The 25216-nt window shown below is 49.6% G+C and overlaps 1 protein-coding gene across 1 annotated transcript in view; it reads left to right on the top strand.

The window, feature by feature from the left end:
- Positions 1–25216, top strand: part of LOC142312873 (uncharacterized) — a 346266-nt gene that overhangs the window by 108228 nt on the left and 212822 nt on the right. The gene's annotated exons all lie outside the window — the stretch shown is intronic.

Genomic DNA, 25216 nt, shown 5'->3' with positions numbered 1-25216 from the left:
CACCACAATGTCACAAAATCTGGTCCAATAACAGATTAGTTCTTTCAGTCTGTCCGTTGGTCTCCGGATGATAAGCCAAGGAAAACAAATCAATGATCAGTTTTTTACAAAAAGCCCTCCAAAATTTAGAAATTGAGGGGAATACCATGCAATCTCACCACATGATTGATAAATAACCTGGAAAGTGGCTTGGCATTGGGTAATCCTGATAAAGGAACAAAGTGTGTTTGTTTACTAAATTGGTCAACTGCTAAGCAGATCGCAGTCTTTCTACCAGATATCGGTAAGTCAATAATGAAATCCATGGACAGAAGGGTCCACGGCCTTTCAGGAATTGGTAATGGAGCCAATTCCCCGGCCAGTTATGACTTTAGCGAGTGCGTAAGTTTCACAAGCGGATACAAAATACTTCACATCATTACACATAGAAGACCACCAGAAGAGCCTAGAATAGCCCTAAAGGTGGCCATGACCACTTAACACAGAGTCATGAAATTCCTACAACAAACGTAACCTCAGGTATACAGGAACAAATAACTTAGACTCTTTAATAATGGAAGGAGTCAGAAACTGAGCATCACGGATCTCTGACTCCAACTCAGAGGACAACATGGCAATTAGAATACCCTAGAAGAATGAACGTTGGAGGTTCTGGGGGAGATACTGAATCCAGACTGCGTGATAGAGCATCAACTTTCACGTTCTTAGATCCTAGCCTGAATGTGGTGGAAAAATTAAACCTCAAGAAAAATATTGACCACCTGGCCTGTCTAGTGGTCAACCGTGTAGCTGATCAATATACGCCAAATTGTTATGGTCAGTAATAACCGTTATTTGATGGACAGCAACCTCCAAAAAATGCTTCCTTTCCTCAAATGCAAGTTTAACAGCAAGTAGCTCACAATTACCGACATCATAATTTCTCTCTGCAGATGAGAATTTGAGAAAAAGGCACATACTGTAGCCACAACTTGGTTAATGTTTTCGCACCTTGAGAGCCAGCGTCACCTATCTGACTAATCGTAACTCGGACGTTTCTTCTCTGTGCCAGTCATTGCACTGGCTGGTCATACATCATCGGTTCCAATTCAAATTGCTTGCTCTCACCCACAAAGCTCTCCACAGTCTGGCAACCCCCTACATCTCCAGCCTCATCTCAATCTATCACCCTACCCGTTCCCTACGCTCCGCAAATGACTTTCGACTAACATTCACACTAATCTGAACCTCCCACTTCTGGCTCTAAGATTTCTCCCGCGCTCCATCGGCACTCTGGAATGCTCTACCCCAAGAAACTAGGACAAGCCATAACCTACTCAGCTTCAGAAGCTCCCTAAAAATACTTTTTAGGGTGGCCTTCCACTCTCCCTACTTGACTTCAATTCCTAGAGTCCCTTCACTTTTTCTCAGAATATAACTCTCCGTCAAACTGCACCACACCCAAAAGCATCATGGAGATTGGTTGATGACTGGTTCATACAGCCTTTGTCTATCCCTATTTCTTTGAGATGGCTGGATTGTCGTTGTAAATAAGCACCTGCACCTTGTTGTAGCTTGTAAGCTCTTATGAGCAGGGTTGTCTTTATTTTTGCTTTAATTATGTATTTTCTATAACTGTTACTTGCTTGTATATGAACCTCAGTATTGTAAAGCTCTGCGGAATATGTTGGCACTATAGAAATAAAAATTATTATTATTAACCTATATGGGGTGGAAAACTACTGTTCTGGTGTTGCGCACTTTGAGGGGTGCAGTTTTTAAAATAGTGTCACTTCAAATGTGATATGGTCGCTAAAAAAAATTGGTTTTGTAAATTTTGTTGCAAAAATGAAAAATTGCTGATAAAATTTTAACCCTTCTAACTTCCTAATAAAAAGAATTTATGTTTAAAAAATTATGTTGATGTAAAGTAGACTTGAGGTAAATGTTCTTTTTAATCTACTTTGTATAGTATGACTATCTGATATAATGACGTAAAAATCTAAAGTTTGAAAAAGTCACATTTGTTTTTGTTATACTTAGATAAATAAATGCAAATCATAGACAAAAATTTGCCACTAACATGAAGTACAGTATGTCATGAAAAAAACGATCTCAGAATCACTGGGATCCATTGAAGTGTTCCAGAGTTAATATCTCATAAAGTGACACTGGTCAGAATTAAAAAATTTGGCCTGGTCAGGAAGAGAAACAGGCTAGGGGTGAAGAGGTTAAAGGCAATGAACACAGGAGACCTCAGAGAGCTGCATGTCTTCTTACGGTAACAGGAGGCTTTACAGTACGTTATATTCATGGCAAGATGGCTGGATTACACAGTAAGTCACACACACAGCTACATACAAGAAGGATACAAGTACATTACAAAGGTACAGCTATTAATATGTACATTATAACTACAACTCCGCTTAGTACATACACGTTGCACATACAGTTAGGTCCAGAAATATTTGGACAGTGACACAATTTTCGCGAGTTGGGCTCTGCATGCCACCACATTGGATTTGATATGAAACCTCTACAACAGAATTCAAGTGCAGATTGTAATGTTTAATTTGAAGGTTTGAACAAAAATATCTGATAGAAATTGCAGGAATTGTACACATTTCTTTACAAACACTCCACATTTTAGGAGGTCAAAAGTAATTGGACAAATAAACCAAACCCAAACAAAATATTTTTATTTTCAATATTTTGTTGCGAATCCTTTGGAGGCAATCACTGCCTTAAGTCTGGAACCCATGGACATCACCAAACGCTGGGTTTCCTCCTTCTTAATGCTTTGCCAGGCCTTTACAGCCGCAGCCTTCAGGTATTGCTTGTTTGTGGGTCTTTCCGTCTTAAGTCTGGATTTGAGCAAGTGAAATGCATGCTCAATTGGGTTAAGATCTGGTGATTGACTTGGCCATTGCAGAATGTTCCACTTTTTTGCACTCATGAACTCCTGGGTAGCTTTGGCTGTATGCTTGGGGTCATTGTCCATCTGTACTATGAAGCGCCGTCCGATCAACTTTGCGGCATTTGGCTGAATCTGGGCTGAAAGTATATCCCGGTACACTTCAGAATTCATCCGGCTACTCTTGTCTGCTGTTATGTCATCAATAAACACAAGTGACCCAGTGCCATTGAAAGCCATGCATGCCCATGTCATCGCGTTGCCTCCACCATGTTTTACAGAGGATGTGGTGTGCCTTGGATCATGTGCCGTTCCCTTTGTTCTCCAAACTTTTTTCTTCCCATCATTCTGGTACAGGTTGATCTTTGTCTCATCTGTCCATAGAATACTTTTCCAGAACTGAGCTGGCTTCATGAGGTGTTTTTCAGCAAATTTAACTCTGGCCTGTCTATTTTTGGAATTGATGAATGGTTTGCATCTAGATGTGAACCCTTTGTATTTACTTTCATGGAGTCTTCTCTTTACTGTTGACTTAGAGACAGATACACCTACTTCACTGAGAGTGTTCTGGACTTCAGTTGATGTTGTGAACGGGTTCTTCTTCACCAAAGAAAGTATGCGGCGATCATCCACCACTGTTGTCATCCGTGGACGCCCAGGCCTTTTTGAGTTCCCAAGCTCACCAGTCAATTCCTTTTTTCTCAGAATGTACCCGACTGTTGATTTTGCTACTCCAAGCATGTCTGGTATCTCTCTGATGGATTTTTTCTTTTTTTTTCAGCCTCAGGAAGTTCTGCTTCACCTCAATTGAGAGTTCCTTAGACCGCATGTTGTCTGGTCACAGCAACAACTTCCAAATGCAAAACCACACACCTGTAATCAACCCCAGACCTTTTAACTACTTCATTGATTACAGGTTAACGAGGGAGACGCCTTCAGAGTTAATTGCAGCCCTTAGAGTCCCTTGTCCAATTACTTATGGTCCCTTGAAAAAGAGGTGGCTATGCATTACAGAGCTATGATTCCTAATCCCTTTCTCCGATTTGGATGTGAAAACTCTCATATTGCAGCTGGGAGTGTGCACTTTCAGCCCATATTATATATATAATTGTATTTCTGAACATGTGTTTGTAAACAGCTAAAATAACAAAACTTGTGTCACTGTCCAAATATTTCTGGACCTAACTGTATGCGGATCTGCACATGTCATACACGCTTGTGTACCGCCCCGCTCTCAGCAGCCGAGCTGCTCGGATCCGGGCCCTCGGGGGTGGCTCGAGAGTCTCCGGACCCAGGGGTCTCACGGTCACTTCAATTGAAAAGGGGGTTATGGTGTATGGGATTTTGGAAAGTTTGCACGTGACGCCACCCAAGGTATGTGGCAAATGGGGTACCACCACTGCCGTTGAGGGGACTCCGTGGGTAGGGATGGATGCCCCGGGGCCTAGGGGGAGTTGTGGTGATGGCAGGGATTGCAAGGAGCAGGAAACTCACAGTTCATTTGTCCTGGTGTTGGATTAGGCTGCTTTCATGTGTAGGGTCAGGAAACACAGAGTCCAGTACTTAACCAAAAATTGCCGGTGTCCGTAGGCCTTTTGTATAGGGGTGTTCGGATCCCACACCCGGTACAAGAAGCAGGGCCCTCTCTCTCTCTCCTGCACTCCAGCCTAGAGTCACCTTCTCTGTTTCGGACGGGGGAAGTCCTCTCTTTGCACAAGTCCGGGGTCCCGTGCACACTACCGGCGGACCACTACCCTGCCCCGATCCACTACAGGTTCCCGTGAGCCTACTCTCCACTTCAGCTCCAAGACTTCTGCTTTTCTTTGCTTGACTTCCCCTGCAGCACAGGGACTACAACCCTGTCTCTGCACTCCTCTCCCTCCTACCACCCACTGACTCAACTCCTCCCTTCCTGCTCCTTTAGTTACACTGGGGGGGGGGAGGTGCTGCTTCACTATACAAGTGTGGGATCAGGTGGTACCAGGGAGGTTTAACTCTTTCTGTGACTACCTGGTTTTGCCAGGGCGTCACACATGACTCCACTCACGAACAAGTGCGACTCCACTCTGCACACGTTGTACACACGCGGCTCTACTCTGTACACACATGGCTTCGCTACGCAGACGTTGTACACGCACGGCTTTGCTCAGTGCATGATTTTACTAACTCCCCTCTCCCACTCTCTGACCACAACCTTCTTTCATTCTTGGTCAAGAACTGTCAATCCACTCAGGACGCCACCACTTACCACCCGTATAGGAATCTATTCGCCATTAACACCAAGAAATTTTTGAAGCAGTTGCAGTTATCATTGGCCCCAATCCCCTCCCTCTCATGTCCTGAATCTGCTGTAAAACATTATAATGAAATCTGCAGTACACCCTGGATGAAGCTGCACCTGCTACACACAGAGCAACTTGGCACAGATGGCAGCAGCCCTGGCACACGTTTCAAACAAGTTTTCTCTAGCGATGCTCCAGGTGTGCTGAACGTCTGTTGATAAAATCCAATCTAGCCAAAGATTTCATCCATTATAAGTTTATGCTCAAAACATACAATACTGCCCTTCACCTCTCCAAACAAGCATACTTCAACACCCCCATCACCTCACTAGTCAACAATCCTAAACGACTCTTTGATACTTTCCACTCCTTCCTCGGACCAAGAGTTCTGGCCCCAACCACCAACATCAGCGCCGATGACCTGGCAAATTATTTTAAATAAAAAATTGACCATATACGCCAGGAAATGTTGTCACCGCCTCATAACACCACATATTCTCTGCCCTCCTACACTTCATCTAGCTCACTTTCACTCTTTGATCCAGTCACAGAAGAAGTTACTAGGCTCCTTGCATCTTCTCGCCCTACTACCTGCACCAGTGACCCTATTCCCTCACATATCCTTAAATCTGTCTCCCCAGCTGTTACCACTCACCTAACTAAAATATTCAATCTCTCTCCTCTGGTGTCTTTCCCTCCTCCTTCAAACATGCCAGCATATACCTAATACTTAAAAAAACATCCCTGGACCAAAACTGCACCTCTAACTACAGACCAGTCTTGAATCTCCCGTTCATCTCCAAACTCCTGGAACGCTTGGTCCACTCCTGTCAAATCAGCTGTCAAATAACTCTCTCCTTAACCCTCTACAATCTGGTTTCCGCTCCTTACACTCTACTGATACTGCTCTTACTAAAGTCTCGAATGATCTACTAACTGCTAATGTGCCGTCCCCATGCCAGCAGCCGATGCTGCTCGGATCCGGATCTGCGGTATGGCTCGAGGGACTCTACCGGACCCGGGGGGCGCGCGGTCACTTCGAATAAATGGGGACGTATTTGTACAGGTGTTATTGAAAACTGTCTGTGATGCCACCCACAGTGTGTGGTGAGGTGTAGCACCACCACTGCTGCTGTGGGACTCCCGGGGGCGATGGGCTGGCAGCTGGATGTTAACCCCTCCGTGGGCAGGGATGGATGCCCCGGGGCCCAATGTCTCTGTGCAGGGGATGGTAACGGCAGGAGCCGTCGCACCCGGTCAGGCCAGGGATGTTACTCACGGTTGAATAAATCACACAAGTCTTTTGGTAAACCAAGGGGATGGTGGCCGGCTGCCGCGGCCAGGGGTATATTTCTGGTCCCACACCCGGGCCGGTGGTCAATGCCCATTTCCTCTGCACTCAGTGTTTTCTGTAATGGACTTCCCAGTGTGTAATGCAGGAGTCTGCTCCCAGTCCTTTGGTTGGGAGCCGTGCCAATCAGACGCTGACCCGTGGGATCTACCGGGCCCTGGCGGATGCCCTATCGCTCTCGGTGGGTGGTTGTCTACGTTTCGGGACTTAGGCAAGGACAGGACCTAAAATCCTGCCCTCAATTGGTTAATTAGCTAGGCTGTTAGTTCCGGTCCTGGCTTCAGGGTCCAAGTACCCCCTTTTGTGCACAGTTTCCGGGTCGGTTCTCCGATGTCAGTACCGGTGGGCTACAACCCTGCCCCGGTCCACCTTGGATCTTCGGCAGCCGTCTTCCCGTCTTCTGCTGGCACTGACCACTGTCTGCCACCTAGCCAGCACTCCGGGGCTCCAACCCCGACGCCTGTCAACTTGAACTTTCACTTCAGCTGACTGCTCACTGCAAACTCTAAGCTTGACTGCCTGTTTGTCCCGCCCCCGAGTTCTCCAGACCCCCTAGGTGGGCGTTCTCCTTCCGCCTGGTCCCGCCCACTGGTGTGTCTGTCCTTTCCTGAGGGGGTGACTAGGATTTTGTCGGCTGGTTTAACCCTGTGTGGGAGAGGTGTTATGCGGGGGCTAAACTGTGTGGCTACCTGGTTTTGCCAGGGCGTCACATTCCCCCTTGGTTTAATACAGACCGTCTGCGGGCTGTCCGACCATCACCATTTATTTTAACCGGAACTAGAAAGAAAATAGAAAAACAGGATTACAAGTATACTAACTTTTTACAATTTCTTCCCTTCACGGGAGGCACATATCTTGAACGTTACTTAACCAAACGGAACGGGACAGACTGGACCACCGTCTTGCTGCACCCCCACCGAAAACAACCTGTTCCCTGGTGCTACCACTAAGCACTGGTGCACACCCCTTTGCCCAAGTCCAGGAACGGGTCCGGGTGACGCCCACTCGGGCCGGGTAAAAAGTTCCTTACCCAGCAGTCCATCTCAAAGGCCCCAAGTCCGGGGACCCCTGGCCTGGAGGTTAGCCACCGGTTTCAGTAGTGACTGGGCCTCGGCCGACTCTACCGCAGGCCCTTCCTCCAATCTGCCTCTCCAGAGACTGCGGCGGGACAAGAAAGGTGGTCAAAAGTTATTTACAAAGCCCAAAAGTTTCTGGATTGACTTTTCTAGTCCAAAAGCCGTGGTCCATTTAAAACTGAAGAACTGTTTCAACTAGGGGGTTAACTGGGGGTAGCCGGGAACCGCTACCTTAATCATCATCTTCTTGGCTTGGAGATGGCGGAGAGGGGTGGAGGTGCAGCTGGTCACCAACCTTCACCCACCTCTTGACATCGAGGGCGAACCACCCCCTCTCTCCGCAGTGCCGGGTATATGAAACCAACTCTCTGGGCTCCAGGTCTCGATCGGGGTGGCCAGTCGGTAGGTGTAGGGACACATCTCTCCGGGAGACGAATATCTCAGCCTCCAGGCCCGGCTCGTATATAAAACCCCATCCCTTTTGGGGGTTAAAATGCCGGACCTGTCCTTCATAAGTAGGGCCCCGCACCCGGAAGGTGGCATGTCGGAGGTTGTCCTTCTCCTGGTACGCTCGGTTCAGCACTTTGGCCTTCTGCTTCTCTCGGGCCGCGATTTTGGTCTTCAGCTGCTGCCGCTCCCAATACGGGGCACTGGTTCTGTGCTCCGCCTCCGCCTGCTCAGGGGCTTGGACCATCCGGACACCCTCACTGCCGGCTACGACCGGCCTCACGTGAAGTGAAGGGCTCCTCTGATCCGCGGCCTGCTCTGCCGCTCTGCAGGTGCATCCCGGCTGCGCCTCAGCCGGGACCGGGTACTGGGAAGCGGTCGGCATGTTTGCTGATGCCGACTTCCGGTCAAGCGTCACCTCTGCTGCGGCCGGGCGGATTGCCGGGGCCGTCATCAAGTGCGCAGCCTTCTTCGGGACCGGAGGTGATGTCATCTTAGGTGACTGACGTCATCAGAGTTGCGGCCTGGCTCGGGGCCGTCTTCCGGGCTTTGGTCGGGCGTGGGGCTGGTATGGGTGCCGGAGCGGGGACATGCTCATGGCCTGAGGGTTCCATTTCCGGGCCCTCGCAGGCAGATGTAACGGGCTCCGCTACCGTTGCTTGAGGCAGTGGACCATTTGGGGCACTAACTGCAGGTGCGGGCAGCGAGGGAGGTGATGTGGCGGACAGGGGCAGACCGAGCTCCTCAGCCTGTTGGGCCGGTTCCGGTAGAACATAGAGGCGTAAATCGCTTTCCCGCTCCTCCAAGACCATCTTCTCTTCGCGTGCCCGCACGGCTGCAGCCAGATCCCTCATCTCGGCCGTCCATCTTGCCAGCAAGTAGTTGGCCTGAGTTTAGATCCTGCGGCACATCCTCACAGTCTGGGCTTCCACCCATTCAGCAGTCCCAGGAGCTGGCTCCTCCATAATCGGGTCGCCGGACCGGGCAGACATCCTCTCGAGATAGTGTCCAGGAACAGAAGATGGCAGAGTCACGGTGTCCCTGCCTCCCATCTCCTCGGATCACATGCCGTAATTCTAGCCCGTCCTGGTTTTTCGGGAGCAGTCTCTAGATGCGGCTAGCTAGTTTCGTTTTCGGTCTCAGGGTCTTCCTTCCAGCCGTATTCCCAGGGGGTGGGGCTTCAACTACGTGCCTTTCTCGGGGAAGACGCTGGGTTGTCGTTTTTCGTGCCTAAAAATGGCGGCAAAAATGTCGCTGACTGTCCAGAACAAGGCGGGCTTCCACCAGGTAAGTGGATGGGTAAGAATCCTGTTCGTGATGCCAAGTTTCGAGGTGTGCCGCCCCCACGCCAGCAGCCTGTGCTGCTCGGATCCGGATCTGCGGTATGGTTCACTGCTCACTGCAAACTCTAAGCTTAAGCTTGACTGTTTTTCCCGCCCCCGGGTTCTCCAGATCCCTAGGTCTGATCCCGCCTGATCCCGCCCACTTGTGTGTCTGTCCTTTCCTGAGGGAGTGACTAGGATTTTGTCGGTTGGTTTAACCCTGTGTGGGACAGGTGTTATGCGGGGGCCTAAACTGTGTGACTACTTGGTTTTGCCAGGGCGTCACACTAAGGGTAAGTTCACACAGTGCGATTTTCGCGGCGTTTTTCGGGTGCGTTTTTGCCCAGAAAACTGCATGACTTTGCTTCCCCCAGCAAAGTCTATGAGTTTTCATTTTTGCTGTCTGCACATAGCGTTTTTTTACAGCTGCGTTTTTGTGGTGACCACAAAAACGCAGCATGTCAATTATTCCTGCGTGTTTCACCACGTTTTTCATCCATTGAGTGCAATGGGATGTTGAAAGACGCAATGAGAAACGCAAATTGTTATTATAGCTGCGTTTTGGTGCGTTTCTAAGACCAAAAACGCAGCTATAACTGCAGGAGGTGGGTAGTAAAGTGACATGTACAGGAAGAGGATTCCTTCTGTCAGTAAATACAGAAGCGTGAATCCTCCCGGTACCGTCACCGCCGCTTCCACCTCCAGTCCTGTGCATGTATGCTGCCGTGCGGCGCCATGTCTGGGCGGGAGGTGGAGGCAGCTGCGAAATCAAAAGTGAACAGTAGAAAAAAAAAAAGTCATACTCACTTGTCTGCAAACTCCCGGTGCCATGCCCGCTCCCAGCTCCTCTCATGGTATCGCCGCTCCGGCTGTGTGCAGTCTCTCCGGGTACGTATGCCTGCAGGATGCAGGACCTGGCGCTGATCACCTGATGCAGTCACCTGACGCATCAGCTGATCGTAAGCCTGCTGACGCCAGCGCCCGGCCGGCTTAACCTGTCAGCGGATGCCGTCAGGAGACTTCATCCCTGATTACTGGCAGCTCCTGCAGCGATCGGACGGGATCAGACTCGCTCCTGGAGCTGCCGGTAATCAGCAATCGGTAATAATTTTTTTTTTGCACCGATACATCAGCTGATTGTATAAACGGCTTTTATGCAATCATCTGATGTGTGATGTGATTTCAGGCACTTGAAGCTGAAACATCATCTGATCGTTTTGCCTTCCAGCAAACCGATCAGAGGATATTGGATCCGGATTGGACGGCGCGGGACCCTGACCCAGGATTACTGGGGAGGGGGGCTCTTTATTTCAATAAAGATGGAGTCACTAATTGTGTTGTGTTTTATTTCTAATAAAAATATTTTTCTGTGTTGTGTTTTTTTTTATCTTTACTAGAAATTCATGGTGGCCATGTCTAATATTGGCGTGACACCATGAATTTCGGGCTTAGCGAGCCACCGTCACCAGGGCAGCTGGAAGAGTTGGATACAGCGCCAGAAGATGGCGCTTCTATGAAAGCGCCATTTTCTGGGGTGGCTGCGGACTGCAATTCGCAGCGGGGGTGCCCAGAAAGCATGGGCACCCTGCACTGTGGATTCCAGTCCTCAGCTGCCTAGTTGTACCCGGCTGGACACAAAAATTAGGCGAAGCTCACGTCATTTTTTTTTTTTAATTATTTCATGAAATTCATGAAATAATTATAAAAAAAAAAAAGGGCTTCCCTATATTTTTGGTTCCCAGCCGGGTACAAATAGGCAGCTGGGGGTTGGGGGCAGCCCGTACCTGCCTGCTGTACCTGGCTAGCATACAAAAGTATGGCGAAGCCCACGTCATTTTTTTTGTTTGGGGGGGCAAAGAAATCCTGCACACAGTCCTGGAAGGAGGATGCTGAGCCTTGTAGTTCGACAGCTGCTGTCTGCTCTCCTGCATACACTATTGGATGGAGGATGCTGAGCCTTGTAGTTCTGCAGCTGCTGTCTGCTCTCCTGCATCCACTAGTGGATGGAGTATGCTGAGCCTTGTAGGTCTGGTCCCCCTGACTCTCCCTCCAGCATACAGTCCTGGATGGAGCATGCTGAGCCTTGTAGTTCTGCAGCTGTCTGCTCTCCTGCATACACTAGTGGAGAATGAAGAACATATGGAAGAAGGAAATGACATCAGACCTTTTTTTTTTTTTCAACAATCTTTAATGGCAATGTTCACTGATAAAAAAAACGCAGCAAAACGCAGAGATCAAAAATGCAGCAAAACGCAGCCAAAAATGCACCAAATCGCGGTAAAAACGCATGCGTTGTTTTCATGCGTTTTTAAAGACGCTGCGTTTCTGTGCATTTTTAGCGCTAAAAAACGCACAAAAACGCAGCGTCAAAAAAACGCAGTGTGTGCACTTAGCCTAAATCTAATGGTCACTACTCCCTACTGATTCTCCTGAATCTCTCTACTGCATTAGATACTGTGGATCACCAGCTCCTCCTCCCTATGCTTTACTCTATCAAGCTGAAGGACACTGTTCTCTTTTGGTTCTCCTCTTATCTCTCTGACCCTTCTTCACTGTATCTTTTGCAGGCCCCACTTCCTTTCCTCTTACCCTTACAGTCAGGGTTCAGTCCTAGGCCCCCTCCTTTCCTCTGTATACACTGCCCCTATTGGACAAACCATCAGCAGATTTGGTTTCCAGTACCATCTCTATGCTGATGACACCCAACTGTATACATCGTCTCCTGACATCACCCCTGCATTATTACAAAATACTAGAGATTGTCTGTCCGCTGTCTCCAACATCATGTCCTCCTTCTATCTAAAACGGAACCTGTCAAAAACTGAACTTCTCATGTTTCCTCCGTCTCTCAACCTTCCCCAACCCAATATTACCATTTCTGTGTGTGGTTCTACCTCATCTGTCTATCACCCTACCCGTGCCCTCTGTTCTTCTAATGACATTCTCAATAATTCGAACCTTCTATTCCCGTCGTCAACATTTCTCACGCTGCGCCAGTGCTCTGGAACACACTATGAAGAACAATTTGATTAATTCCCAACATCCACACCTTTAAGCCGGCCCTAAAAACACATTTCTATAGACTAGCCTATCACCTCACTGCCCTGACCTAATCTAGACCCTTTCTGCCCTTCATAAAATTTACTTCAATTCTTGTCCCCTGTATCTTATCTTCTGATTCCATTCCTTTCATGTACTTTTTTACACTCTGTATGTATAAATTCTGGCTGGCGATCGGTCCACGCAGCTGGTTTTGAATCCCCTATTAAATCGATGGCTGGACCATATATAACAAGCTTTTCTCCCCCATTCACCTTTTGTGCCTCCCCTATTTCCTCATAGAATGTAAGCTTATGAGCAGGGCCCTCACTCCTCCTGGTATCTGAATTTTGTTATTTGTAATGTCTCATATTGTCTGTACATGTCCCCTCTGAATTGTAAAGCGCTGCGGAATATGTTGGCGCTATAGAAATAAAAATTATTATTATTATTACGTACACACATGGCTTCATCCCATTCACATCGCACATGTGCGACTCCTCTCTGTAAACGTTATATACGCGCTGAGCCACTCCATACACCTAGTACACACACAGCTCTGCTCCCTACACCTCGTACACACACGGCTCTGCTCCCTACACCTCGTACACACACGGCTCTGCTCCCTACACCTCGTACACACACGGCTCTGCTCCCTACACCTCGTACACACACGGCTCTGCTCCATACACCTCGTACACACACGGCTCTGCTCCCTACACCTCGTACACACACGGCTCCGCTCCCTACACCTCGTACACACACGGCTCCGCTCCCTACACCTCGTACACACACGGCTCCGCTCCCTACACCTCGTACACACACGGCTCTGCTCCATACACCTCGTACACACACGGCTCTGCTCCCTACACCTCGTACACACACGGCTCTGCTCCCTACACCTCGTACACACACGGCTCCGCTCCCTACACCTCGTACACACACGGCTCCGCTCCCTACACCTCGTACACACACGGCTCCGCTCCCTACACCTCGTACACACACGGCTCCGCTCCCTACACCTCGTACACACACGGCTCCGCTCCCTACACCTCGTACACACACGGCTCCGCTCCCTACACCTCGTACACACACGGCTCCGCTCCCTACACCTCGTACACACACGGCTCCGCTCCCTACACCTCGTACACACACGGCTCCGCTCCCTACACCTCGTACACACACGGCTCCGCTCCCTACACCTCGTACACACACAGCTCTGCTCCGTACACACACGGCTCTGCTCCGTACACACACGGCTCTGCTCCGTACACACACGGCTCTGCTCCGTACACACACGGCTCTGCTCCGTACACACACGGCTCTGCTCCCTACACCTCGTACACACACGGCTCTGCTCCCTACACCTCGTACACACACGGCTCTGCTCCGTACACACACGGCTCTGCTCCGTACACACACGGCTCTGCTCCGTACACACACGGCTCTGCTCCGTACACACACGGCTCTGCTCCGTACACACACGGCTCTGCTCCGTACACACACGGCTCTGCTCCATCCACTGTAAATCCCTCCTGACCCCACACATAACCTTCCCCTCATACAGCCCCATGACACCCAGCACAGCAGAGTCCTGCATACACTGAGGAGCTGATCATGTGACCCCTGACTCCTCCCCTCCATGTGACATCATCACAGGTCCTGTAAGCACAGAGCAGCCATATATCTAGTGTGCGGCTCTGCAGGAGGAGGTATGTGGAGAGTCCCCATTCCTGGGCACAGGTGATGTTACTGCGGTTGCAGTAATTCATAGAGGAAACGTTATTAATTGTAGACATGCCCATTCAGCAGAGATGCGCAGACACACAGTGATAACAATGTCTGAGGACTCTCCCCCCAGAGGGAATTGTTCTATGGTGGCTGCGATACAATGTATTCTGACATTAGACCAATCAGATTAGTAATAATATGAATGAACACATTATAGATAAACATCAGTCGATATATACTGTATGTGTGTAATATATATATATATATATATATATATATATATATATACTAGAAGGTGGCCCGATTCTAACGCATCGGGTATTCTAGAATTTACGTATTGTGTAGTTCATGTATGATTTGTTATATATATATATATAGATGTTGTGTGTAGTTACCAAGTGTTTGTGTAGGACGCTGTAAATGTTCTGGGTGTTGTCTGGGTGTGGGGGGGGGGGTGAGAGCGGTGTTGTATGTGTGTTGCGTTGTGTGTGTTGTGTTGTTTGTGGAGCGCTGTGTGTTTACATCGTTCTGTGTGTGTGGTGCTGTGTGTGTTGCACGGTTTGTGTGGGTGTGGAGTGCGTGTGTGTGTTTTGGGGGGAGGTATGTTTTGTGCAGTGTGTGTGTGTTGCACGGTATGTGCGTATATTTATGTATGCAACGGTGTTTGTGTGTTAGGTGTTGTGTGTGTGTGTGTGTGTGTGTGTGCGTGCGGCGTTGTCTGTGTGTGTGTGTGTGTGGGTGTCTGTGTAGGGCGGTGTTTGTGTTTCCCAGTGTGTGTGTGTGTGTGTGTGTGTGTGGTTGTGTGGTGCACGTGTGACGGTGTGTGTGTGTTTTGGGGGGAGGTGTGCACCCCCCATCGTGTTCCATCCCCCATGCTGCACCCCCCATCGTGCTCCTCCCCCCATGCTGCGCATCCCCCATCGTGCTCCATCCCCCATGCTGCGCACCCCCATCGTGCTCCATCCTCCATGCTGCGCACCCCCATCGTGCTCCATCCTCCATGCTGCGCACCCCCCATCGTGCTCCATCCTCCATGCTGCGCACCCCCCATCGTGCTCCATCCCCCATGCTGCGCACCCCCCATCGTGCTCCATCCCCCATGCGCACCCCCCATCGTGCTCCATCCCCCATGCTGCGCACCCCCCATCGTGCTCCATCCCCCATGCTGCGCACCCCCCATCGTGCTCCATCCCCCATGCTGCGCACCCCCTATTGTACTCCATCCCCCATGCTGCGCACCCCCCATCGTGCTCCATCCTCCAAGCTGCGCACCCCCCATCGTGCTCCATCCCCCATGCTGCGCACCTCCTATTGTACTCCAACCCCCATGCTGCGCACCCCCTATCGTGCTCCATCTGACATGCTGCGCACCCCCCATCGTGCTCCATCTGACATGCTGCGCACCCCCCATTGTACTCTATCCGACATGCTGCGCACCCCCCATTGTACTCCATCCGACATGCTGCGCACCCCCCATCGTGCTCCATCCCCCATGCTGCGCACCCCCATCGTGCTCCATCCCCCATGCTGCGCACCCCCCATCGTGCTCCATCCCCCATGCTGCACACCCCCCATCGTGCTCCATTTCCTATGCTGCACACCCCCCATCGTGCTCCATTTCCCATGCTGCACACCCCCCATCGTGATCCATCCCCCATGCTGCGCACCCCCCATCGTGCTACATCTCCCATGCTGCGCACCCCCGATCGTGCTCCATCCTCCATGCTGCACACCCCCATCGTGCTCCATCCTCCATGCTACACCCCCCCCATCGTGCTCCATCCCCCATGCTGGGGCCGCCGGGGGCGGGTCCGAGCGTGGCAATGTGTGCCGGGGGCGGGGCTGAGCCGGCAAGGCGTCAGCGTATGCCGGCTCCCTGCACATGTGTACCGGGAGCCGGTGTACGCTGGAGCGGGCGATGCGTGCGGAGGGCCGGGGCAAGCGGCTAATCCATGCGGGGGGTGGGGCCAGGCCGAGGCGAGCGGCCAATCCGTTGGGCGGGGGGGGCCAGGCCGAGCCCAGCGGCCAATCCAACAGTTGTCACTGTAATGACACTGTCACGGTGACACAATTTTGGAACAAGACAGACAGAATAAGGCAATTATATATATAGATACACTTATATACAGTGAAGGAAATAATTATTTGATCCCTTGCTGATTTTGTAACTTTTCCCGCTGACAAAGACATGCACAGTCTATAATTTTAAGGGCAGGTTAATTTTAACAGACAGAGAATATACAAAATAAAATCCAGAAAATCACATTGTATAAATTTTATAAATGTATTTGCATTTTGCAGAAAGAAATAAGTATTTGATCCCTCCGGCAAACAAGACTTAATACTTGGTGGCAACACCCTTGTTGGCAATTACAGCAGTCAGACTTTTTTTATAGTTGATGAGGTTTGTGCACATGTCAGGGGGAATTTTGGCTTTACTCCTCTTTGTAGATCATCTTTAAATCATTAATATTTTGAGGCTGTCGCTTGGCAACTCAGAGCTTCAGCTCCCTCCATAAGTTTTTTATGGGATTAAGGTCTGGAGACTGGCTAGGCCACTTCATGACCTTAATATGCTTCTTTTTTATCTACTCCTTTGTTCCCTTGGCTGTATGTTTTTGGTCATTGTGCTGGAAGACCCAGCCACGACCCATTTTTAATGTCCTGGCAGAGGAAGGAGGTTGTCACTCAGGATTTTACAGTACATGGCTCCATCCATTGTCCCATTGATGTGGTGAAGTAATCCTGTGCCCTTAGCAGAGAAACACCCCAAAATATGTTTCCACCTCCATGCTTGACAGTGGGGACAGTGTTCTTTGGGCCATAGGCAGCATTTCTCTTCCTCCAAACACGGTATGTTGAGTTACTGCCAAAGAGCTGAATTTTTGCTTCATCTGACCACAGCACCTTCTCCCATTCACTTCCAGAATCATACAGGTGTTTACTGGCAAACTTCAGACGTGCGTGCACATGTGCCTTCTTCAGCAGTGGGACTTTGTGGGCACTGCAGGATTTTAAGCCATTACAGCATAATGTGTTACCAATGGTTTTCTTGGTGACAGTGGTCCCAGCTGCCTTGAGATCAATAACAAGTTCCCCCCCCCCGTGTAGTTTTAGGTTGATATCTTACCTTCCACATGATCCTGGTTACCCCACGAGGTGAGATTTTGCATGGAGCCCCAGATCAATGTTGAATGACACTCATTTTGTATTTCTTCCATTTTCTTACTATTGCACCAACAGTTGTCTTCTTCTCACTCAGCGTCTAAAGCCTGCTTTACACGTTGCAATTTCGCATACGATATCGTATGTGATTTGCAACGCCCCCATCGTATGTATGGCATGTTCAATTTGTTGAACGTGCCGCACATACGATTAACCCCCGTCACACATACTTACCTACCATACGACCTCGATGTGGGCGGCGAAGTCCACTTCCTGGAGTGGGAGGGACTTTTGGCGTCACATCGACGTCACGCGGCAGCCGGCCAATAGAAGCGGAGGGGCGGAGCTGAGCGGGACGTAAACATCCCGCCCACCTCCTTCCTTCCGCATTGTGGGCCGGGAGCCGCAGCGGGCAGGTGAGATCTGTTAATCGTTCCCGGGGTGTCACACACTGCGATGTGTGCTACCTCGGGTACGATGAACAATCTGACGTTCAATTCGTCAGGAATGAACGACGTGCATGCGATGAACGGTTCTTCGTTCAATCGCACGTCGCTGTCACACGCTACAACATACCTTACAATGCCGGATGTGCGTCACTTACGACGTGACCCCGCCGACACATTGTAAGATATCTTGTAGCGTGTAAAGGAGGCTTTACTTATGGTTTTGTAGCCCATTCCAGCATTGTGCAGTTCTATGATCTTGTCCCTGACATCCTTAGAAAGCTCTTTGGTCTTGCCCATGTTGTAGAGGTTAGAGTATGACTGAGTAATTGAATCTGTGGACAAGAGTACACACACATTTGTTATGTTCGGGAGATGACATAACCATATTCCTCTTCACACGTGTGAGCTCCGGCTATTACCGGTGTATCGCACCTCGCTGAGGGTTCTCCTATCTCCTGGCTATGAAATTTTATAGTACAGTAAGATCTTGTTCATATGGCATCTTATAAATGTGTTTCCTGAAGTATCTTCTTTGTAGAAGCCTCCAGAACAGTGGTCGGGTCACTTCTTCATTGCCGTTTCAAGGCTTTTGAAGCCAGAAAGTGTTTAAAAGATGCTGAAAAAGATGGAGCATGTGCACAGCAAGTCTTTTTGACATTGCTGAGCATGTGGTTGTTATTTTTATTGTTTGAGTGCTCTATCCAGGTGGAATCTGTCTGGAAAAGATGCCATGTGCACATATCTTAACCCAGTCATACATACTTAGTATATATAATGGCCAGACTTCATGCCAAGCTATGGCCACAGTCACTATCACAAATTAAAAGAGGAAAAAAATAGCATGGATTGCTCAAAATAAATATATATGATTTGTGAGACAGGGAATATAGCTCAGCTGGGATCTTTGCTTTGGTCCACGCGAGTGGCTATGGATTCAGAGATGACAGCGGCAGACCGGCAGGTTCCACAGAGATACGGCCACTGCCGTGTTTATTGTGTACACTTATGCCTCAGTGTTACACATGCAAAAACAGGAAAAATAAACGTCTAAGGCCGTCTGGCCACTAACTAACAACAGAATGCTAACTACAAAATAAACCTATGTAACAAACAAAACAGTATTCTCTTACTGTGTGGGTTCCTCAGCACAGCAAGCGGAGGTATGGAGTCTCAGCCCCAGCAGCCATGAGCCTGTCCTGCTCTCCTCAGCAGGCTCCTTTCACTGAATGCCTCCTGATTATTTCAGCTGATCCAGTGAGGGATCAAAACCTGGATTGAATGTGGAGAAGGGAGCAACCAGTCTCACTGCCATTCATACTGATTGCTCCAGGAAAAACCGAGCCCAAAATTACACTGAAATAAACAGGCTTCAGTGACTACCTTATTGCTGAGCCAGATATAATGTTCCCAGCTTTTCCCAGTCCATTTGCATGGGCTGACTGCTCCACAGTCAGTACATGGAGGCATATGAAATGAACCGAGGGGAAACATGCCTGTTCTCTAGTACTTCTCCCCTCGGCATCTCACAGATTATGTAATTAGCCTTAGCTCATTAGAAGTCTCTAATATATTGAAATTGAGTTTAACACTTACTGCTACTCGTGCTCCACACGTATACATGTCAGTCAGTTTTTCTCCAGCAGCATGGGTGTCGCACGGACCGCACACTGATGTGATCTGTGTGACATCAGTGTGACACATACCGGAGAAAACCACGTGTCTATGCAATAAAATGCTTTTCTTTACTCCCCTGTCCCCACCACTGATGTCTCCAACACTGCTCTCACTTGCTTCTGACCCTCGCTCATTATGCTCATTACATATTCACTGCACCTCGGACCGGAAGCAGCAGCAGCGCTGGACACAGCAGCACCATGGACAGGTAAGTATAGAAGTTCATGATGTCCGTGTGCTATGTGGATCTCACACGGATAGCACACTAACAGCACAAGCTGAACACACACACAGACACAAATACGCACCTACACCACAGACCGCTGTGTTTTGCACAGACATGTGAAAGAGGCCTAAATCAAATATAGTCAGCAGTGGGGACCTGTCACAAACCGAGCTGCGGCATCTTCTCGGATGCCTCCTGGGACAATTTCCCCCTATGCTTGGCCTCGTTTGGTTCACTTCCTTGAGTCTCAGGTACTGACCCGAACATTTAGGTGTTTTCAGCCTAAGTCCTGGGTTGTGCCTTCTGAGCATGCTTAGCCTGATAGTCTCAATTCTGAGACTAAGTCAGTGGTTCAGGCTTGTGAGCATGCTCAGGCACTTAGTGCATCAAGTGTGCAGGTGACGTGGCACAATCCTATTGGCCGCGGTGACAACACAGATGACATGGCGCGATCTCATTGGCCGTTGGACATCACAGATGACGTGGCGCGATCCCATTGGCCTAGTGACATCACAGATGATGTGGAATGATCCTATTGGCCACAGTCACGTCATCAGTGACGTGTGGTCACATGGAAGACCGCTCATTAGTTATGGTTTGGGTGGGCCATAGGGATCTCCATCTTGTGGGCTGTACTTAGGTTACATAAGCCTTGGGCACCCACATGGCCACGCTCAGTCATCTTCATATGTGGTGCAGCAAGCACTTACCACGTTAGTACAGGGCCCAGCGTCGAAGTCCTCTGGGTCTGATACAGGGTTAGGAGGCAGGTGTAGTGCAAGGCGTCACGGTCACATAAGACTGGTTTAGGGTCAGTTGCCGGTTAGGCAGAGCTTCTGGGCTATGCTAGTACTGGGTTCACTGGTGGTTAGCCGGTGGAACTCCACAGTAGTCCTTGATAGGAGCTAGTGACCTCATTGACTCCTCTACACACCCTTTGAGTCTCCTTCATTGTGGGATATGGTTAGTGTCCACTAAATACACCCTATTCATACTGTGTATGCCACATATACTGTATATATTTGCTTCTGTGAAGTAACAGAAGTGATAAGTCGTAACCTGACACTGTGAAATAACAGTGCTCGGTAGAGTTTATATTAGAGCATCCGTGTGATCTGTAACACGAGATCTCCTCAGGCCTTGGCGCCCTGTACAGTAACAGAGCTGCCAATACTATAGCTATACCTCATACGCCTCTGTGCAGGAACAGAGTTGCCATTAGCTATACCCCATACCTCTCTGTGTTGTATTAGAGTTCATGGTCTTACCTTTACTTTCCTCCTTGTGGGTTCTTTAACTCAGGGGACTCTGATATTTAGTAGCATTTGTCTAGTTACAGTTCAGGCACCTATCTACTTATGTCGGCAAGTGTATTTCCTTGCTCTCTTCCCATCCCCTCCTCTCTCCCCCCCCCTTCCCCTCCCTCCCTCTTCCCCCACCTCCCTCTTCCCCCACATTCCCCTCCCTCTGTTTTGAATGCGTCTGTCTTGATTGCACCAGCGGCGCCTTTTCCCTTTGCTTTCCTTGTTTATACGCACATTGCCAGGCATGCAATTCATAGGCACCATAGTATGCTCCCCTTCATTCATTACATGTTTCACGCATGCGCCTGCGAGCACAACGTATTGATGTTGCTTATGAACCTCCTGACTTGCCGTCCATGCATACTGCGCATGCGCCCGCGCTCAACACGATACACATGGTCCGGACCACGCCAGCGTCATGACACAGGTGACTGTATTTACTTACCTTTAAATATCCTTGTGTTTTAGTGCACTTTCACTCCTCCTTTCCCTGACGAAGCCGCAGCGGCGGCGATACGCGTGGGAACTCCTGCGCACCCACCTCCCATTTGCTACGGTCTGTGGTTGCCTGCTCCCACCAGCCTCAGGTCTCTATCCTTACTCTGCCTGGGTGTAATCACCCTGGGTGGACTATTGGCTACCTTCTTGATCTGGAACTGAGCTATATACTATCCCATAATTGCATGGGTCTGACTAGGCTTTATTTGGCTCAGGTTTCATTTGGTTACACGCATTTATATGATACCTTTTGGGCAGTGTTATTATTTGTTATGTGCCTTGAATGTAAGCCTCTTCCATGCTTCAGCTGACTAGCCTTTTGTGCCATATAGAACCTGTTGTGATCTATGACACCCGTACTGTTTTTGTTTGCATATGTGACCTCTTATACGCTTCATAATTCATGTACGGGTTGTTTATTAAGTATTTTAGGTGGTTGCAGGCCCTCTTTACTTCTGCAGTATATATTCAAATTGCATGATTATAAGCTTATTCTACTATAATTATTGCGGGTGCCGGGTTTGGTAGTTTTTTCACGTTTCAATTGCTTTTACTTTGTACAAGTGTACTAAATAAAGGTGTTGAATTTTACATTTAGGTTGTGCGGATATGTGCAATGTCTTTTTCTTCTTGGTGATGCATACTTTCCATTGCATTCCCAGTATATATATATATATATATATATATTACTGTTGTGGTGCACTCCTCCTTCCCCCTTTTTGGCAGCTATCTACCAGCACCAGCCATAACATCACTGCACAGTGGACCCTGAATTCTGATAGGCGTATTTCTCCATCTATTAGTTTATCAGCTAGCCATACCATAACAGGACCACGAGGATCTGTACTAAAAACAGTGGGGACCACAAGGATCTGTGTTAGGATCATTTGTTTTTAATCTCTATATTAATGACCTTGTGAATTGGATTGTCAGTAAATTTTCAGTGTTTGCTGATGACACCAAACTACAGAGGCATGCAAAAGTTTGGGCACCCCTGGTCAAAATAACTGTTATTGTGGACTGTTAAGGAAGTTGAAGATGAAATGATGTCTAAAAGGTGTAAAGTTAAAGATGACACATTTCCCCTTCTCCACGACAGCACCCAGGAGAGAGAGGGTCCACCTACCTCGAAGGACAGGAAACTTACAGCTTTTAAAGGTGGGGCCTCTCTATATGCTTCAGTGGTTTCCGGTCCTTTGGTGGACAAGCCTACAGCACCCGACGCTGCTGAGAGAAGAAATAACTCACCCAATAGCCATCTCCGGGGAGGGGTGGGAGCACGGCCTGGTTCGGCGTTGGTGTTTTCCCGGCGCAGACCACTAGCAGCACCCGGAAAGACCACGACGGCCTGCTTTGGCATCTCTGTCTCCTGGGAAACCTGGGGGCCAGAGTGTTCAGCAGCTGAGGAGGCTTCCAGCGGAGTGCTGCAGACGCTTAGGTAATAAGGCACTGCAGCAAGCAGCCAGTGACCTGGACAGGAAATGGAACACTTCCGACTTCCGGTGACATCACATCACAGGGGCGGGAAACCACCTCAGATTCAAAATTGCTGGAGGAGTAATTGTGTTTTCCAAACATGGACCATCCTGTGGAGATCATGGAAGAGACTGCACCTCCAGCCCTGGTATTCTGGCTCCTTGGATGGTGAGTCCAGGGGGGTCCCTGATGTAATTGTCACTGATGATTTATCTGTATGTCCATTCTGTATTGTCTAGGACAAGCCTACGAAATCACTGTCCAAGAGAAAACATAGAGAATGTGCCCTTTGCAGGACTAAGCTGGCCGCTACCTATAATAAGATTATGTCAGGCCTGCATGCACTAGACACAGTCAGAAGAGTCCCCATCCCCCATAGAGAATTTGAAATCCCTGATTAAGGATAAAGTGAAGAAATCTTTAAGGGAGGTTATGCAGAGCAAGTCTTTAAGGAGACAGTTGGCCACGGGAGACTCCAGCCCAGAAGATGAGGGTGAAGATGGAGATATTGATAGATTTCTTTGTCGCTCCTAATTGGGAGACCCAGACAATTGGGTGTATAGCTACTGCCTCCGGAGGCCACACAAAGTATTACACTTAAAAGTGTAAGGCCCCTCCCCTTCTGGCTATACACCCTCCCGTGGGATCACGGGCTCCTCAGTTTTCATGCTTTGTGCGAAGGAGGCACACATACATGCATAGCTCCACTGTTTAGTCAGCAGCAGCTGCTGACTATGTCGGATGGAAGAAAAGAGGGCCCATACTAGGGCCCCCAGCATGCTCCCTTCTCACCCCACTCTTTGTCGGCGGTGTTTGTTAAGGTTGAGGTACCCATTGCGGATACGGAGGCTGGAGCCCACATGCTGCATCCTTCCCCATCCCCCTTCGGGCTCTGGGTGAAGTGGGATTTTACCGGTCTCCAGGCACTGAGACCGAGCTCCATCCACAGCCCCTGGAGACTCTGCTGGATATGGAGCTGAGTATCGTCAGGGACAGGCCCTGCTACGTCAAGGTACTCTGTGTCCCCGTTTATATCGCGCCCACACCGCAGCATTGCTGGGTGTGTTAGTGCGCCGGGGACAACAGCGCTGCGCGCTGGTGCCATTCCTATCTACAGCTCTGCTGAGAGGGGACATGTCTTTGAAACTGCCGCGCCGGCCGCGGTTGTCAGTTTTTTCGCTGCGGCGCGGCTGGGACTTGTGGTGCGCCGGGGACTTCCGCGCTGGCTGTGCATATATGACGGCCGCGCTTATTACTCGAGTCCCCGGCTTTTTGCGGCCTAGTTTCGTTTCGTTCCCGCCCCCAGGCCTGCCAGTCAGGGGAAGGGCGGGACGCTGTACAGAACGTCAGCGCAGAGGGCTGGAGTCTGCTTTGCATACTCCAGCCCTCACACTGGGCACAGTGGGACGCCAGTTTCCCGCACTTTGTTTGAGGCACGCCCACGGTCCGCCCCTCTTCACAGGACGCCAGCAGCCATTCCTGTGTGCAGTCTGAGCTGGAGAGAGGAGACTGGGAGACCCAGACACGGGATTCTGGTGCCCACACACCCGCTTTTTAGCGGGCGGTAAGCTGCCCTCAAGGGCTGACCCCCACTGGTGCCGAAGTGTATATTTGTATTTTATGCTTGCAGCTATACATTGCACTGTACGGTCGCTGGTGATTCTCTGCTATATACCTTCCTAGATTACTCAGAGGACACAACAGCATGTCGACCGCAAAAAGCAAAGGTGCCAAGGCACAGGCTTTCTATGCTGCTTGTACCGCTTGTGGGGCTGTTCTACCGGCAGGTTCCACTGATCCCCACTGTGTGCAGTGCTCGGCCCCTGTGGCACTTGCTCGGCCGGGGCCTCTGCTGGAGGTGACCCAGGCAGAGCCTCCTGTGAATACTGTCCAGGTGACAGGGACGGAGTTTGCAGTTTTTGCTGACAGGTTGTCTGTGACTATGACTAAAATTCTTGAAACATTGCAGTCTAGACCAGTAACTCAGGCCATGGGCACTGTTAACTCATTGCTCCCTGGTCCCCCTCAGTTGGAACAGCTCCGGGATCCGGGGGTGTCACTTACATCCCAGGGTGATGGCTCTGACACGGACGACAGTCCCAGACAGCCTAAACGAGCTCGTTATGAGCGGCCCTCGACTTCATCTCACTGGTCAGGGTCCCAGCAGGGCTCTCTGTATGATGAGGCGGAGGTAGCTGATCAGGATTCTGATCCTGAGACCGCTCTCAATTTGGATACACCTGACGGTGACGCCATAGTGAATGATCTTATAGCGTCCATCAA

The sequence above is a fragment of the Anomaloglossus baeobatrachus genome, chromosome 5 (genome assembly GCF_048569485.1).
Source record: "Anomaloglossus baeobatrachus isolate aAnoBae1 chromosome 5, aAnoBae1.hap1, whole genome shotgun sequence".
In the NCBI taxonomy this organism is placed as follows: domain Eukaryota; kingdom Metazoa; phylum Chordata; class Amphibia; order Anura; family Aromobatidae; genus Anomaloglossus; species Anomaloglossus baeobatrachus.
This window is presented reverse-complemented; position numbering and strand designations above follow the sequence as displayed.